Genomic DNA, 15,665 nt, shown 5'->3' with positions numbered 1-15,665 from the left:
TAAAACAGAATTAAGAAAATAAAGTCAAAGAAAATCTACTTGGTACTGCAGCTTGTTCATATCCTCTCATTCAGTATCTCTGCTATTTATTTTCTCTCAGTATGTTTTACACTTATTAGGGCCAAATTTCTCATTGCTTGCAGATGCTCCTTCTCCAATCTGTTTAGGTCACTTTGCAATTTACTGTGTCTTCATGTGTGTCTTCTGTCCCTCCGGCTTCAATGTCACCCATGTGATTAAGAAAGAAAGAAATGGGGGGGTTGGGAGGGAGGAAGGTAAAACAAGCAAGATGCACAGAGGAGCTCAGTGTTCAGAGTTTGGTTGAATAAAAATCCCCAAACCAACACACACAACCCCCCCTTGCGAAATCCTAAAAATAGCTGGACTTTGATATAGTTTCATGAACAGTCACTGAGCACTAATAAATCTCCTATTTCATCAAAAGGCATCCTCATCTTCTGACTATATTGGTCCATAGATCATACCTATAATTCATGAACAATAATTAAACCATATAAAAAAAAACCCCACCAGTCTGTATGCAATAATTAAAACTTAATGCAGTCCGAGACAGGCAGACTTTCTACAGGGGAAAATGTTGAAACCAAATCATATAATTATCAGTTGCTCACTCGCATTTCATAGACAACAGAAACACACCGACGCACCTATGAAACAGCAACTGAACCTGTTTCGACATTTTTTTGAATGTTTCTAATGACGTAGGTACAGTTTTCAGTCATACGGAGGTTAATAAATTTCTGCATTCAAATCATTTTCACTAACCATTCCTATAATAAATGAAGACTACTGGGAGATTATAAAATGGAGAAGCCAGCCTCCGCTGGTGCTAGAACTGTGAAAACCTTGACTGCTCACCTTCCAGAAGGGATAGCCTGCCTGGTGTCTGTGTGTTTAGATGGTTTGCAACATGGATCATGTTCTGCAGCCTGATGAGTACTGTCTGTGGGACTATTGTTCGTGGCTCACCTGTGGGAGCCTGAGAGAACCATTCTTTTCTCTGAAAGAAGATAAGGATGCTGTGTCCTAAATGCAATTAGGATTTGGACTTTCTTAGGTTCTCTAACGCTGCTGAAAGGAACAAACTCCCTTGGGACTTGGGCAGCGGGCTAATCCTCCAGCTCCTTGAACCTCTAGCTGCCAGGATTCTGAGCAATAAGCAGGCACATAGAGCATGCTGCTGTAGTTCAAGGGGGAACAACTTCATGATGAATTCTTTCATTTTAAACTATTGCAAGAAGTGTTGTCCAGCTCCTGTAAACATTTGTCACTTTTCTACTCATTGGAAACTCTTGATGTAAGAAAACAGTTGCAGCAAAAACTATTCCAGCTCAGCTGAACAATTAATAAACCTGCTCTACTTTTTTTGGTTTCAATCACTATTCTCTAAGGGATTCTTGGACTATTCCACTATTCTCAGATTAAAAATTTAGGACAATAAAGAACTGCAAGTAAAGTTTATGTGCCTCTTGGGAGCAAGTAGCCAGAGATTGTTGTGTCCATCAAGTCTCTGCTCACATCAATAGACAGTTGAATGATCTTGAAGTAGCAGAAATTGCATTAGCTTTGTTCATATCAGTGTTTCTTGCAGCTTCACAGTCCAAGGCCAACAGCAAGTGATTACTTAAGCATCCATCATCCGTAGTGGTTCTTACAGTATGTAATCTCAACTTCAGCACAAAGATCTTTCATTTGAGACTGCAGAGGCTGGTAAATTCATAACACAATGCCTGCTATTATTGGTCCAGGCTTATAAACATATGACTGTTTGGATACAGTTTCAGGCCTGATATTCATGTCAAATTCAAATTCTTCAGATTCACCACTACAAATAAAGCTTCTGAAATTAAGTCCTACTCAAGTAAAAGGGCCTGTCACACATCGGTTTGTGAAAATTCAGTAACAGGCATGTAAGAAATGTAAACATTTTTTTAGGAGCTATAATTTAGAATAATGTGTAACTTGTATGGTTTAGGTAGATATGAAAGTGTTTTCTGGCAAAGTATGGAAATACATACTTGCTTCGAGTTTTCCTAAATACTTTTAGAAAACCATTTTTTTTAGCAAAACTCTGTTTTTACCTGGCATTTCATAATTTTTCATATAAGTTTACCTATCTACAAGCGAATGTGTATAATTGAATTAGCTCAGAAAAAAATGTTAAGAAAGTAAACTTGCATGCTCAGCAGTTGTGATGCTGTATTTTACATACATTGGTCAGCTGCTTGTCATAGCAGCTGTCTGTATCAAGCAACTAGGAGCTGGATTGGTCCAGTGCATTTTTTCCAAAATAGCATTTTGCCTTACTGGTTTTTTTTATAAGAATAAAATTTCGCATGCATTTTTACCAGAATAATAGTTTACTGTTACCTGAAGGAAAGCTGACATTCTCCTTTTCCCTTTCCTGTGCTCGCTCCAGCACACTTGGCCCTTTCCCTCAGCTGATTTGACCTACTAAATGAGTAGAAAACTTTTTTTCCCCTCCTTGTCTTTGTGTTATGACGTTTTAGTGAGTTGAATGGACTAGTGGAGCAATCTGGCAAACTCCAAGGCCAGCATAAGGTAAACAATGAGAATGTGTGTGTCTGGAAACAGGGAAAGGATTTCAACTTTTCAGCAGTTTTGAGACATGGTATTTTACTGCATCTGATGAAACTATGTACCAAGGCTCTGACACTAGGCATTAGTACAGGTGTCAGAAAAGTGGATTTTGAGCTCAGCTGCTAATCTGAATAATTAAGAAAAAAACCAATAGAGGCTGAATTGAAGCTTTTTTCTGTCTAAATTAAAAATTTGTTTTTCTTGTTTGAACTGATTTTTAATTTAACTAAGAATGAAATACTTTGTTATATTTTGGTATTATTTCATATTTTTCAACCTATTTTTAAAGTTTGAGGTCAAATATAAGTCAAATTTTCAAAATTTTCAAAATTTTCAAAATTAAAATGGAAAACTACTACTTAAAAGGGAAAAGGAAATATTCCAAAATTACTGAAGTTTCATTTTCCCCTCCCCCTTTTCTTTTTCTGCAAATCTGAACGCGAAATTGCAAATAGTTTGGCTCCTCAACACTTTCCATTTTCAGTGAATTCATTAATTGAAGTAAAAATATGTGCCCACCTTGTGTCATTGTAGTTTACAATTGTACTATGCACGAGGCAGCTGCGTGTATTTCTGTGATAACTTTTATTTATGTGGTTTTCTTTGTCTTAAAGCTATTTGTTTGTTTCCTCATTTGCAGAACAGAACACGTCAGCTATATATTAAAAAAAAAAAAAAAAAAGGAGCTTAAGCCATCCAGATCATTTTGCCAGTATCAGATTTTTGTAAAATCATTTCTTTGAAGCGTGGTTCTTTGGCTTTGCAGTAGGAACCCAAAATTTGGCGGGAGAATAGTCATTGGGCCAAAGAGACTTTTGCTGTCTCTAAGAAAATTCCTCTCGATTTGGCTGGGGCATAAACCTCTGAAAATTATCATTTACATACGCTCAGCAGAGCATAGTCAGGGGCCTGATAAGATCTTTTTGAGTGTTGTATCACCACTGAAGCTGCCTGAGTACCAAAGGCTTTGGTGCATGCCAGATTCAGAGAACGCTGCCAATCTCCACTAGGGTTCCTATATAGTCTGTGTACAGATAAATATTCAGAAAGGGCACACTGTCCTTCCAACCATTATCCAAATATCCTCTTGGTTAAGAAAATGGGCTGTGCTAGTCTCATACTTACAATTCAGGAATTAGGTAGATACAGCCTTTTGCTGCCCTATTTTACCGATAATTAAAGTGAAAACTTGATGACGTTATCCATGATGAAGCCAGGAAAAGAAGCAGAATTCTGGCATGGCAGGACTCCTCCAAATAATTCCACTGCCTTTCAGCATAAAAATGCTAAATCTCTGTCCTTGTCTTTGTTGACTATAACTCCTGAATGTGACTCACTTACCTATAGTGTTATGAATTTACAAAGTAAGGCAAATGAAGGCTGCATCATTATATTTAATTCTAATATTTGTTAGACCATCTGTCTTAGACTTTTATGTTTTGTTATTTAAATAATTTGCAAAATAGGATTTTTTTATCTGCAATTTTTGTGAAGGCGGTGAGGTAACATATATCCACTTCTAATGGTAATGCAAATTTCAGCCCAGCAGTGCTAATCGTCTAGAATATGTTCAATTCAGAGAGGAATATCAATTTTATATGCTTCTCTGTTGAGGGTAACAGAATTGGGTGGCTCTATATTTCTTTTCCCTGAAAATAGAACAATTGTATCAAACAAACAAAACCAGACCAAAAAACACATTACGGCTAGACTTTCTAGCACTTTCATTTCCTATAAACAGCATCTTTATTTTTTTCCAACTAAATAGTTCTGTTTAAAATGACATCTAATTCTCTAGATACATTCCAGTTCTTCTGAAGAGTTTCTCAGTCGGAGACTTTCCAAGCTTATGAGTGCTGGCATTTAAGACAAGCTTCTTGTTCTGGATAATAGGTCTCCTTTGCAGGAATTCAAATGCCTGGCTTCTCTCTCCAGACTATGATTTGCCCTTCTGTCCTGTGCAAATTTATTCTCCTTGTTGTTGTAACATTTAAATTCGCTTCAATGTCTTATTCGCATGGAAGGATCCTCATGTGGTGAAAAGAAGCCGCGTTTGAAGGATTGCTGGGAGCTACTTCAGTTTTCACCAGAATGAATCTCGTTGAAGTTGTTCTTTTTCCATTTTCTCACTTAACTCACGTTCATAGAGAAACTGAGAGTGTGTTTTGTATGCTGGCTGCTCCTCTGAAGCCAAATCAATGTCTTGAAATTTTGACTAATTCATTTACAGTGTGATCCTCATTTAAAGCCTACTAACGTATTAGAGCATTGATGATGACAGTGTTGTTGCAGATAGATACTGTGGGTCTAAGCAAGTTATTTTGTCATTGCCTGGGACTGGATTTAAAAGGGGGTACCATTTATCTGTTTGTGAGGAGGAAAAGCTCAGTCAGAAGGTGAAAAGACAGGGGCGCTTTGAGAGACAGGAGGAGGTTCTGCTGGCAATGCTTAAGATGAATAGTATAATGTACTCTAATGACTGGATGTCAAAAAGCAAAGTTATCCTTGATTCATGCTCAAGCTAAAATACTCCTGTTAAATAATTGTCAAGAACTCTGTTCTTTCTCTGACAGTGACTGCAAAAGAAAGCCTCCAGGAAGAAGGCTAAGAATAGGTGAATGCTTGTTCTTCATTTTAGGTTATTTGGACACTTACTCCAGGGATTTGTGGATCGGGTACTGTATCTGGAATGCAGCAATATTCCCTACATTTCCTGTTCTAGTAACTTGATAGTACATCTGGGACTTCAACATTATTTCCAAGATGTGCCTTTTCAAAATTTATTTGTTTATTTTAAAATTTATTTTGCAAGGAAGTACTCCTGCACTGCTCTTGAGAATTCTGCATTTTAAAACCTTATCTGTTAGACACTACATTTAGCTTAGGCCATGGGCTTGTTTTTACTCTTACTTCCCCTACACTCCCCTCCCCTCCAAGCAACAGTCAAGATGTCAATAGGTTTCTTCTAACATTTATTCAAATACTGTACTGATTCATAGCTTTTATATGACTATGAGCTAGTTACAAATTAGTATGGCAACACCATTATGTTAGTGAAAACAATCAAATTCTGTTATCTCTTGCTCAAATCTTACGTGTCCTTCTTAAAGATATTTAGAATTGCTGGTAAGAAAAGAGGTAAATAACTTGAAAAAAGAAAAAAGTTCCTGCTCTTTGTACAGGTGTTCTTGTACCTGCTATATTAAAAAAAAAGTCTACAAGGTTTACAATGAGCATATAGTAAATGACTGGTTCTTTTTTCTCTTTTCTTTATTCAAGCCTGTTGTTTGAATCAAAGTCCACTTAAGGCAGAAAATACCATTATCACACTGTGCAACAATACACCTTAGTACTATAATTGAGATTAGCTTTCAATCACTACAATTTGTGAATCAGTAATTTTAAAAGGCTTCACCAGTTTTTCCATGTGGAAGCAATCTACCCCCTGCTCACACAACGATGCTTTTCTTTGGGAACATGGAAGACAGCATTGTGGTTCTTTAAAAAGTTTTAACCATTGAGACAGAACACATCAGGCCAAATATATTTATGAATTAATTTACACCTGAGATTAATTTGATCCTTATTCTTGTGGCTTCATAAGTAATGTCTTTCTTTGGACTTCAGAATACAAGATAAAATATGTATCTAATCAGACTTTATACTTAGATAAAAGAACATTTTTAATAATGTGGGACTTCTTGATAACATAGCATCAGAAAATTAGGTTTAAATTGCTGTGTCTCCTATTGGCCTAGTACAATTTAAACAAGCTAATAGTACAGCCTATGTATTTCAGGACTGACTTCAAAGCAAGTAAAGCCACAGCCGAGTTTGAAGACACCCAGTAAAAATGGGGAGGTAAAAGAGCCAGATGTATAATCGATTTATTTACCTAAAATGGAATTTAGGCAGAGTTTAATTTCAGCCCTAGAATTGATCCAGTCTTTTCAGTGATGAGCTAGATAGTAGTTAAATCTGCTCCTGACAGGGATGTTTGCCTCCTTGTGTCCTGCAAGAGGTCTCACCTAATGGTTACACGGAGAATAAACATTACATGTGTGTAAAAGATTAGTCTTGCTAGAAGATGTAGTGTCCAAATATGTGTCCAAACTCACATTTTTCCCTTCCAGGCAGTGATCTAATTACCAGTTTATATATTGTTCTGTGTGTGCATGGGAGAGGGGAAGAGGATGCTTTCTATTCTCACCTGCTAAATTGGTGTGGTTAGCAGAAAAACAAGAAAGATTTACTAGATCAGAAGACATGGAATACAAAGTTATAATGACCTTTTTGTGGTGGTGAAGTGGTGAAGGGTAAAGACCTGGACTAAAATTTATTCTGTTATTTTACAGTGTCTTCCATATCTTGAATGTATTCCAAATATTTGTATAAAATGGGTGGGGAATGCTACCACTTCCACCTCCCATGTAATGCTGTAAGAAGGAGTAAATCCTTAATTTTAATAGAAATTTCTTATAAACCCTTATTGCAGCAATTGAGTTATAGACCTAAAGTGGAGGCTGGCTTCTCCTTGCAGCCTGGAATTAGATGCTTGAATCTCAGATGGAGTTGGCGAGGAGAGGAGCTGGTAGCATAAAATCTCATTTTTATTTTCCCTTTTGTTTATTCTAGGACATACTCTGTTAGCATCCAAGTTATTGCTAATCTCATTCTGAATCATCTAACCCTCTCCGTCTATTGTGCAAAAAGGTTTTGATGCCTGATTGGGAGCAAAGCGTTCATTCTCCTTTCAGGCCCATGCAAACACAGCCTGACACTGGAGTGTTCAGGTTCTAACCTTTGCCTGTGTGTACAGAGCACAGTGCAATGCTGCTCAGACGTGCTGGCAGGGCTCCTGAAAGCTGAATGGCCATATTGCTAGTCCAGATTTAATTTGCCAGAGGTTTGGTAGCCCTAGAAACCCTGCAAGCCGCTGATGGAGGCACCACTCCCTGCACTGGAAGGGAGTTTTCAAAACTAACATTGCGCCATCTCCCAAATCTTGAGGGTATTTTTAGCTGTCCCCAGAAATGAAGCTTTCTGCTTCTATTTCAGTTGAGGAAAATAGAACAAAAATAATTTGAAGGAAAACTTTTTTAAAAAAAAAACCTCTCTTGAATCAATTAAAAACTTTTCCTAATGACTGTTTATATTTGTACAAAAACTTTAAAATTCCAAATAAATGGGCTCACATAAGTTTCACTTAAAGAACCACCTGTGGAATAATCTGAATTGATAGCTTCTTAAACTACTTTGAAAAACTAGAGAAATTGTTAGAGTACTTAAAGAGAATGTAGACAGCCAAGAAAGATTAGTCTGACACATAAAATAATGGAAAGATAATTTATGGGGTCTGTAAACAAAGGAAATAGTGGCTAGATTATAATTAATGTTAGCCAGAATGGTTTGATATGTTTTCAACCAAGATTAAAGGTCTGACTGATAAAAGCAAATGTGTTGATCCAGTATATTTTATTTTCTCCAGACATTCGACTTGATACTACAAGACATTAAGGTTCAGAAGTTTGCATGCATATATAAGGAATTGATTAGATGGATTAAAGACTTGACAGATCTTATGATGTAGCTATTGAGAAGGATGTATGGGACCATATCTAGTAGGGTTCATAGAGCTCAGAGCTTGTTTGCTCTGTGATACTTGTATCAGTGATCCGGATGATGCTGTACAACCCTGCTGGTGAAGCTCAGAGATAATAAAGATCTGTGGGATAAGATGTAGTACAAAGCCAGGGCAATCTGAATCACTTGGATAGAGGATCAAATCCAAGAAAAAGCTCTTTAATTTAGCCAAATGCAAGGTAATGCATGTGGGAAGGTTATTCTAAGAGGATGGGAGAGTCTGTCTTGGGAACTCCAATAATTCACTGATGGATATATGGGTAATTCTGGATAATCACCTCAATATGAGCTCCCAACAAGTGTTTATAGTACACAGTTGAGCACTTGAATGGCATTGCTGTAGAAGACAATGACTCACAATTTCTTGATACCTAGAGAGTGAAAACGTGTATTTTTCTAAGAGCTATTATCTGATTCACCTTTTGGAAGAAACTGTTTCCCATACATTTATAGTTTTTGAGCCTTACTCCCATATTTGGGGTGGGGGAATGGTGTTCTTAAAATTATTTACCTGAACTGAGGATTTGCATAGAGCCCAGTCACAAATTTGCACTTTTAATATATATTTTTAACTGGACAAGACTCATCAAAGCGCCAGTCAAATTAATATCATTACAACAAAACAAAAAAATCATGTCAGACTCATTCTGATTAAAATAAGGTGTGGACACATCATTATGTTACTCTTGGTAAGTGCTAACATTTTAAGCAGGATGAACAGTACCTTATACCATAATTATTGTGTTTGAGGAGAGAAAATCTGGGATGGTGCAAGGAGATGAGGAGATAACGGAGAATGAGACTCACAATACAGCCTTTATTTTGTTTATTTTTTTATTTTTCTAATAAACCTGCACTTTGGTTTTTTGGGAGCATCTCAGACTCCAGTCTGATTCACTCTTTTAGGATTATTATCACATGTTACTTCTGTGTCTAAAAATATAGGAAGAAAAATAATCGAAGGCCATCTATTACAAGCTTCGTCAATGTTCGAAGATATTGCCAGGACTTTGTTTTGACATGTACACTTTCTTGTGCATGCGCTTATACAGCTGCAATTTTTAAGTTTCAGAATTTGACAAAATTTGGGCTGATCTTCAAGGAAATGGCAAAATTCATCCCTCTGACTCACATCATTGTCAAATCTTTGTTCCAATGCATGGTATTTGAGGATTTCCTGAATTTGAGGGGCTTTGGGAGGCGTCAGGGAGGAGAAGGACGAGGAAGGTCATTATTTGTAAACATTTGAACATGTGACCAATCGTACAGATTTCAGCAGGTTTAAAGTTCTGAACCCTTCTACCTAAGTGGGAAATGTGAAGTAGTTTTAATACAGAGTTTAACTAAAATTAGCTTCTCAGAATGTGTAAATAAAGGACAGTCAGTGAAACTTGATGTCCTGCAGTTCTCCAACTGGTTACAGTTATATCGATGTGATTGTATTAAAAGGACAATCAGAATAGACACAATGGAGGCATAGATTCTATGATATTTTACCAAGGAATTTATGACAGAAAGAAATCTTTTGCATTATCAAGTCCAAGTCCCTGCATAATACAGGCAGCCATGCTATGCAAATTGTTTCAGACACCTTACTTACTTAAAAAACTACAATTAAATTCCTGTATTTGCAAGAAAGACAACACATCACAAATAAAAAAATACTCCTTCATTGTAAGATTTGTTTAGCAGTGATCCATGTTCTATCTGCATAGCTACAAAATGTTTACACTGGGGTTTCCAGTTCATAAATCCTTAGTTTTATGCAAGCTTAATGACAGCCAGTCTTACCAAAGCTTGCATTTATTATCCATTTTGAAAAATTGGTCATGACAAATGTTAGTTTGTTCTGAGACACGAAGTTTCCCTTCCTTCATTGTCTATTCTCCTGATTGTAGAAATGGTAGGCTTCAATACATAAATAAAGCTTTAATAATTCAATGTTGATTAATTAAGGGCTGGTTTTTGACACCCATACTCTTACTGAGAGAGACCTTGTGCCTGAGAGGTCCTATGATTTCAAGGTGTTACTTCCAGAATAAAGTGCTAATCAATAAGATAAAGGGTATCAGTCCTAAATAATTAACTGTGCTAAGTAGGGAAGATAACTGTATGATGCCTTTGGTACTTTTCTGTCTTAAACAATGGTAAAGACGCAGGAGAACATGCAAGGTTTGCAAATCTTGATTGACTTTTCAAAATTCCCTTCTCTAAATTTTCTGGTCATCATCTCCTGAAGTTTAGTGTACTTAACTTATTTAAGATGCTGATTTGTTCTTATTTGTACCCTTCTTTCTACTCATTCTTTTTGGTACAGCTCACGTTTTCTGCAGAATTTCTTTCATATGCTTAAACAGGCTCTCCTGTGTTTGTAGGAGCTTTCGGCATTAGGACTTTACACCTCTGTTTGGCAAAGCAGAAACAACTGTTCTTGTACAGACTCAGCTGGTGTCAACAAGCTCCATGGTTAGTTGGAAATTAGGGATTAATTTGACCAGTGTTTAAAAGAGTGTCATTACATAAAAGTAATTTCTGTGTTTGTGATCCTCTAATTTTTGTGCCCCTATAATTACATTCTTTGCGTTATTTTGTTAACTTCCTTCTTTCCCTGGCTTTACTCTTTGTTCTGGCTGGCTTTTTTCGTCATAATGTTCTTCAAACATCCCTCTGTAATGAGTCTGTACATCTAACTACAATCAATCTTCCATTAGTCATTCACCAGACTGAAGATCCCTGATGCTATAGGCCAACAAATAAATCCCCTTTTCCTCTGAATGTACAACACTTGAAGGAAACAAAACAGTAATGGTAAGAACACTAATTCCTACCGATTTCTAAGACCTCTAATTCCCATTAATTTGTTTGGGACAAACGATTACTTCACCATATGTCTTAAAAGGACTGCTCTATCATGTAGTATTGACTGGAGTAGTTGGGCACCTAACTAGATGGTTTACAGAAAGTGCTTTTTAATGTGATTATTGTTAAGAAGTAAATTTAAGTTAGGATTTGTGTATGTGTGATCAGTGTCTTATGTATCTGTTTTGAAAGCTTAGCATGGTCTATGAGGTTTCCCAGACAGATCAACTTGCTAAGATATCCCTCTTGACTGGAAGAAAAGATGTCGTCTTATTACTTTCAGCATGGCACAGGTGGCAGCTTGGTCTTTTCATAGAGTGTTCATCCAAAAAGGAAGAAGAACCATTGATCCCTTCATGTCAGATTCCTTAGATGACTTCTTTTTTAGCAAAGTTGGTAAATCATGCCCACTTGTGTGGACCTTTGCCAAAACAGGCTTACTCTGTTATAAAGTTGGCAAATTCCATCTTCTTTAAATACACTTGACATTCTTCAAACTGTTATACCACAAACTGGTGGTGAGAGCAAATGTAGTTCTGCTGAGATACCAAATATGCACATATAAAAACATATAAGGAATTTGAATTTAAAACAGAGAAAGTGAAAGTAGAATTTCCGATACTGGAAGGAAATGCAATTGTCTTGTTAATTCATTTAGTATCAATTGTGTCCTGATACTGTTCTAATCATTCTGATCCTCTCTTCTGTCCTATAACTCCGTTAACAATTTTATAGAGACATTATTTGAGCAATTGGTGTCTATAACTTTATGAAAACATTCTGCCAAACCAAGCATGCTCATAAGTATTTCCTTGATTTCACTCCAAAACGTTGGCCCATCCTAAGTTCAGAAGGTAGTGCAGAATGGTTTTTGGATAGAAAACATATATTCAAAATACAAATTTTCTGCAGAGAATTTTAAACAGGTTCTTGAGTTAAAAATCTTTGCTTTGATACAATGTTGATAGGATTTCTTGAATTTCCTTGTAGAAATTTTAGTGCAGAACTCTATGGTATTCAGAAAGCTATATTTCAGAGTATAAGGCAGACTAGATTTCCCTCACCACCCTTAAAATAAAGATGAGATTAATCTCAATGTGGTGCTGAGGTCTGTCTTCTACTCTTTTCAAAAGCAGAGCTATGTCAGATAAGCTAGATCTTACTATAGAGGGCTGTCTCTTGTTGTGCATGACAAATCACTTGTTGGTTTCTCAAAAATCAAGATGTTTTGGAACTTGCAACTCCTGAGTAATCAGTAGATTCAAAGCAAGACTGCCTGGAAGAGGGAGCACATTGTTGTTGACATAGTTGCTCAATGATTGCTTGAGTAAAAATTTGCCCCAGGCTTTCTGAGAGGTAACTTAGGAAGGAGCCTAGAAAGAACAGAGTTGAAAACACTAAGAAAATTTAAGGGAACAAAAGAGAAGATTGAGAATATGACCATACAATAAAATAGTGATAGACTCTTTGTGAACCTGAACGAAGGCTATCTGAGAGTATCTGAGAAGACAGGCCTATCCTCCCATGATTAGCCTTCCCAGAGCTCCAGATCATAGCTTCATTGCTACAAGAGCACAGGCTAGAAAAACAAACCAGAGTTTAGACATAATGTAGTATGAAGGAAAGCTAGGGAAAATGCTGAATAATTCAGAAGGAAAAGTAAGACACTGGCTGCGCTGAAGTAAATTCCCGCTTTTTTAGAAGGGAGGGCCAAAAATGTGTGTCTTTAACTGCCTTCCCAGCTCAGCAATGATACCAGGAATGAACTGTGGGATATCTCTAGAAACTGAGGATCACGGTTTTCCTTTCACCAAAGTGTGAAGCTGGGATTCATAAACAAACAGAAAACATCTCAGAGAGGGATAGCTTCTTGTTTCGGTTGGTGGGCTAAGCCAAGCCATAAGAAAGGGGAATTAAAACGTATGAGGTACTGACAGCAAAAGGAAAAGCGCTAATCAGTAAGAAACTAAAGTAACCCATTTATTTCATTTTGGATAGCCAAAACCCCTCACAATCTCTTAAGGTGCTTGATTATAATGATAATGCAAGAGCACAAGCTTGTATTTTTAAACTGTATTGCATCTGCTCTTATTGGACACACAAGAATAAGGCTCCCTTTGAAGCCATCTCTGAAGTGCTGTGGTTTCATTCCTTTTGTGGTTCAAAACTTGTATCATTATAGGAACATCATACTAATAATCAATGGCGTTTTTGTATTTCCTCTCCCCCCTTGTGATCAAGGACCCATATACACAAGCCTGTGTTAAGTTGCTAAAGAATAGTTTTTGGTATTTATCATATCATTATTTCACTGACTCAGACAAGTGTGTATATTTTTCATATGTCAGTTTGCTACCATAAGTCAGTGCTATAGTGACAACGAGATGTTAAAAAATCATTTAGCTTTCACATTCTACAATTTAAAGTTGTAGATGAATAGAGTAAATCATGTATATCTCCTTTAAAATACTGATAGTAATCTGTTCTTAAAATCAAAACCAAACTCTTACTTTACCAGAGAGGTGCATGGACACCTAATATTTTGCCTGCATCAGCAAATTTAGACATCCATTTTATAACTTTTATCCTCTAAAAGTATCCTTTCTCACTTTGCAGCGTGCATTTATCTGTTTAAAATAGGGAAAAAAGGAGAAAAAAAAGCATGTCATAATTTAAGTTTAGTAATCAGTTGACCTTGTGTCCTTAACTTGTGTTGCTGCATCTTTTTTCTCCTTTTTATAACAGTGTTGAGACTTTGCAACAAGCTTAATTTTTCATTGCCTACTTTTGCCCAGTTATGGCAGAACTTTCATTTTCTCACTGTAAGTACTTCGTTATTATTATTTACTTCTTTACAAATAGACTCTTCTGTTGTTTGGGCATATCGCATTGTTTTCCCATTATTTTCAGAAGTTCTCTGTGGCTGATAAACTTGGAGGAACCTACTCCATGGCTTTGAAAAATCATCTGTTATGTATAATTTGTTTGCTGAATATGCCAGGTGGGGTAGATACCAGATTCTAGAAGATAATCGAGCAGAGTAGCATTTCTGTATTCATGGATTTTTGTCCATTAGTATTGCTGTTCTTTCCAAGATGTGGTAGAAAATTGTCAAAAATTGAGGTGTGCATAGTGTATCAACTGCGTGGTAACCATGACACTAATTTGTTCACAATAGGAATCACAAATAATTAAATAAGCTAAGGAATTAAATAGCTAATGAGTGAGTGTAAATGAGTCAGGTATTCAGTCCTTCATCTCTTCATCTTTGAGAAGGACTCTCTTCATCTTTTGGTGGGTTGCATTTGCACACTGCATGAATCTGAGGCTTCTGAAAAGAGGGGAGAGGGACTGTAGGAAGGAAGAAGTTGGAAGAGGAGCAAAAGAGGGAGATCTGTGTCTTGTAAGTTATCTTCCCCAACGATGAAAAGCATCGGAGTCAAGAATGATACAATAGTACAATTTAGTGCTTATGTGAAATCAGTGACAACTGCTGGACAGGGTAATTGATAACACTGTTCCATGTGAACTGTATTAATAATTTAATGGCTGGATTTTTTGCAAAATTTTTATAATGCATACTCTGTTCCACTGGGACATCATTAAAACAGGCATTTTGCATTGATGAAGGCTAAAATAGAGTTCTAAAGAACTTGTCCTCTGGCAGGGAAGAAATGGACAGGATCTAACCCCATCAAATTAATGGGGACTGAAAGTCAAGGCTATTTATGACCAGGAGGTGTCAGACTAGTAGATAAAAGTCTCCACTTCCTAAGTGCTACTGAATTATTTCTATTTAGTGTCACAAAGATATCAGATTTTAGCTTGGATCCCAGAGAAAAAAGGACCCTGAGCTGTTCTTGTGTCCTTTGACAACACATTACAAGGAGCTGAGCTGATGAAGTTCACTGTGCAGTTGCATGTGATATAACTCCTCTGTAGCTTATGGGGGGGGGTATATTTTCAGTTTGTTGAGCTTCACTATCACCAAAGTTCACTTTAAAATATGCTATAACTTAGCAGAAATGCAGTGAGCTGGATTTTAAAAGGCCCTTTAGTAACACATGGCAAGGCAGTAATGAAAGATGGGTTGTTAAATCAGAGTCATCAGGGCTCCTAATTTTCTTAGAAATTTAGCTTCCCCTGCATCCCCCTCCAATTTTATGAGGCCTTCTTTTAGTCATCTCCAGTTCCTCAGAGGTGTTAGAAGTCACTGTAGTGTGGCTTTTGTGTGATTATCTAAAACTGCTCATACCAGAGTCCGTATTCTGTTTGGTCACCAGGACACTAGAATGTAAATAGTTCCCTTTCTGACAGGTGAGCCAATCTTCTCCATTTTTTGAAATCATAATCTTTCCTTCCTGCCTTCCTTATTTATCCTCACACTCCTTCTGTTCCATAGTGCTTCTGTCTTTTCCATGTTTCGTGTTTTTTTTCCAAATATCTTGTCATAAAGCATATCCAGTCAGTGGTTTACGGTCTAATGTGAAGAAGTACCTTATTGAACCCTTCCATCTTAGCCTTTAACCCCTACTCGATTT

This window comes from Platalea leucorodia (genome assembly GCF_965183815.1).
Source record: "Platalea leucorodia genome assembly, chromosome: 2".
Lineage (NCBI taxonomy): Eukaryota > Metazoa > Chordata > Aves > Pelecaniformes > Threskiornithidae > Platalea > Platalea leucorodia.
Note: the sequence above shows the minus strand (reverse complement) of the source record.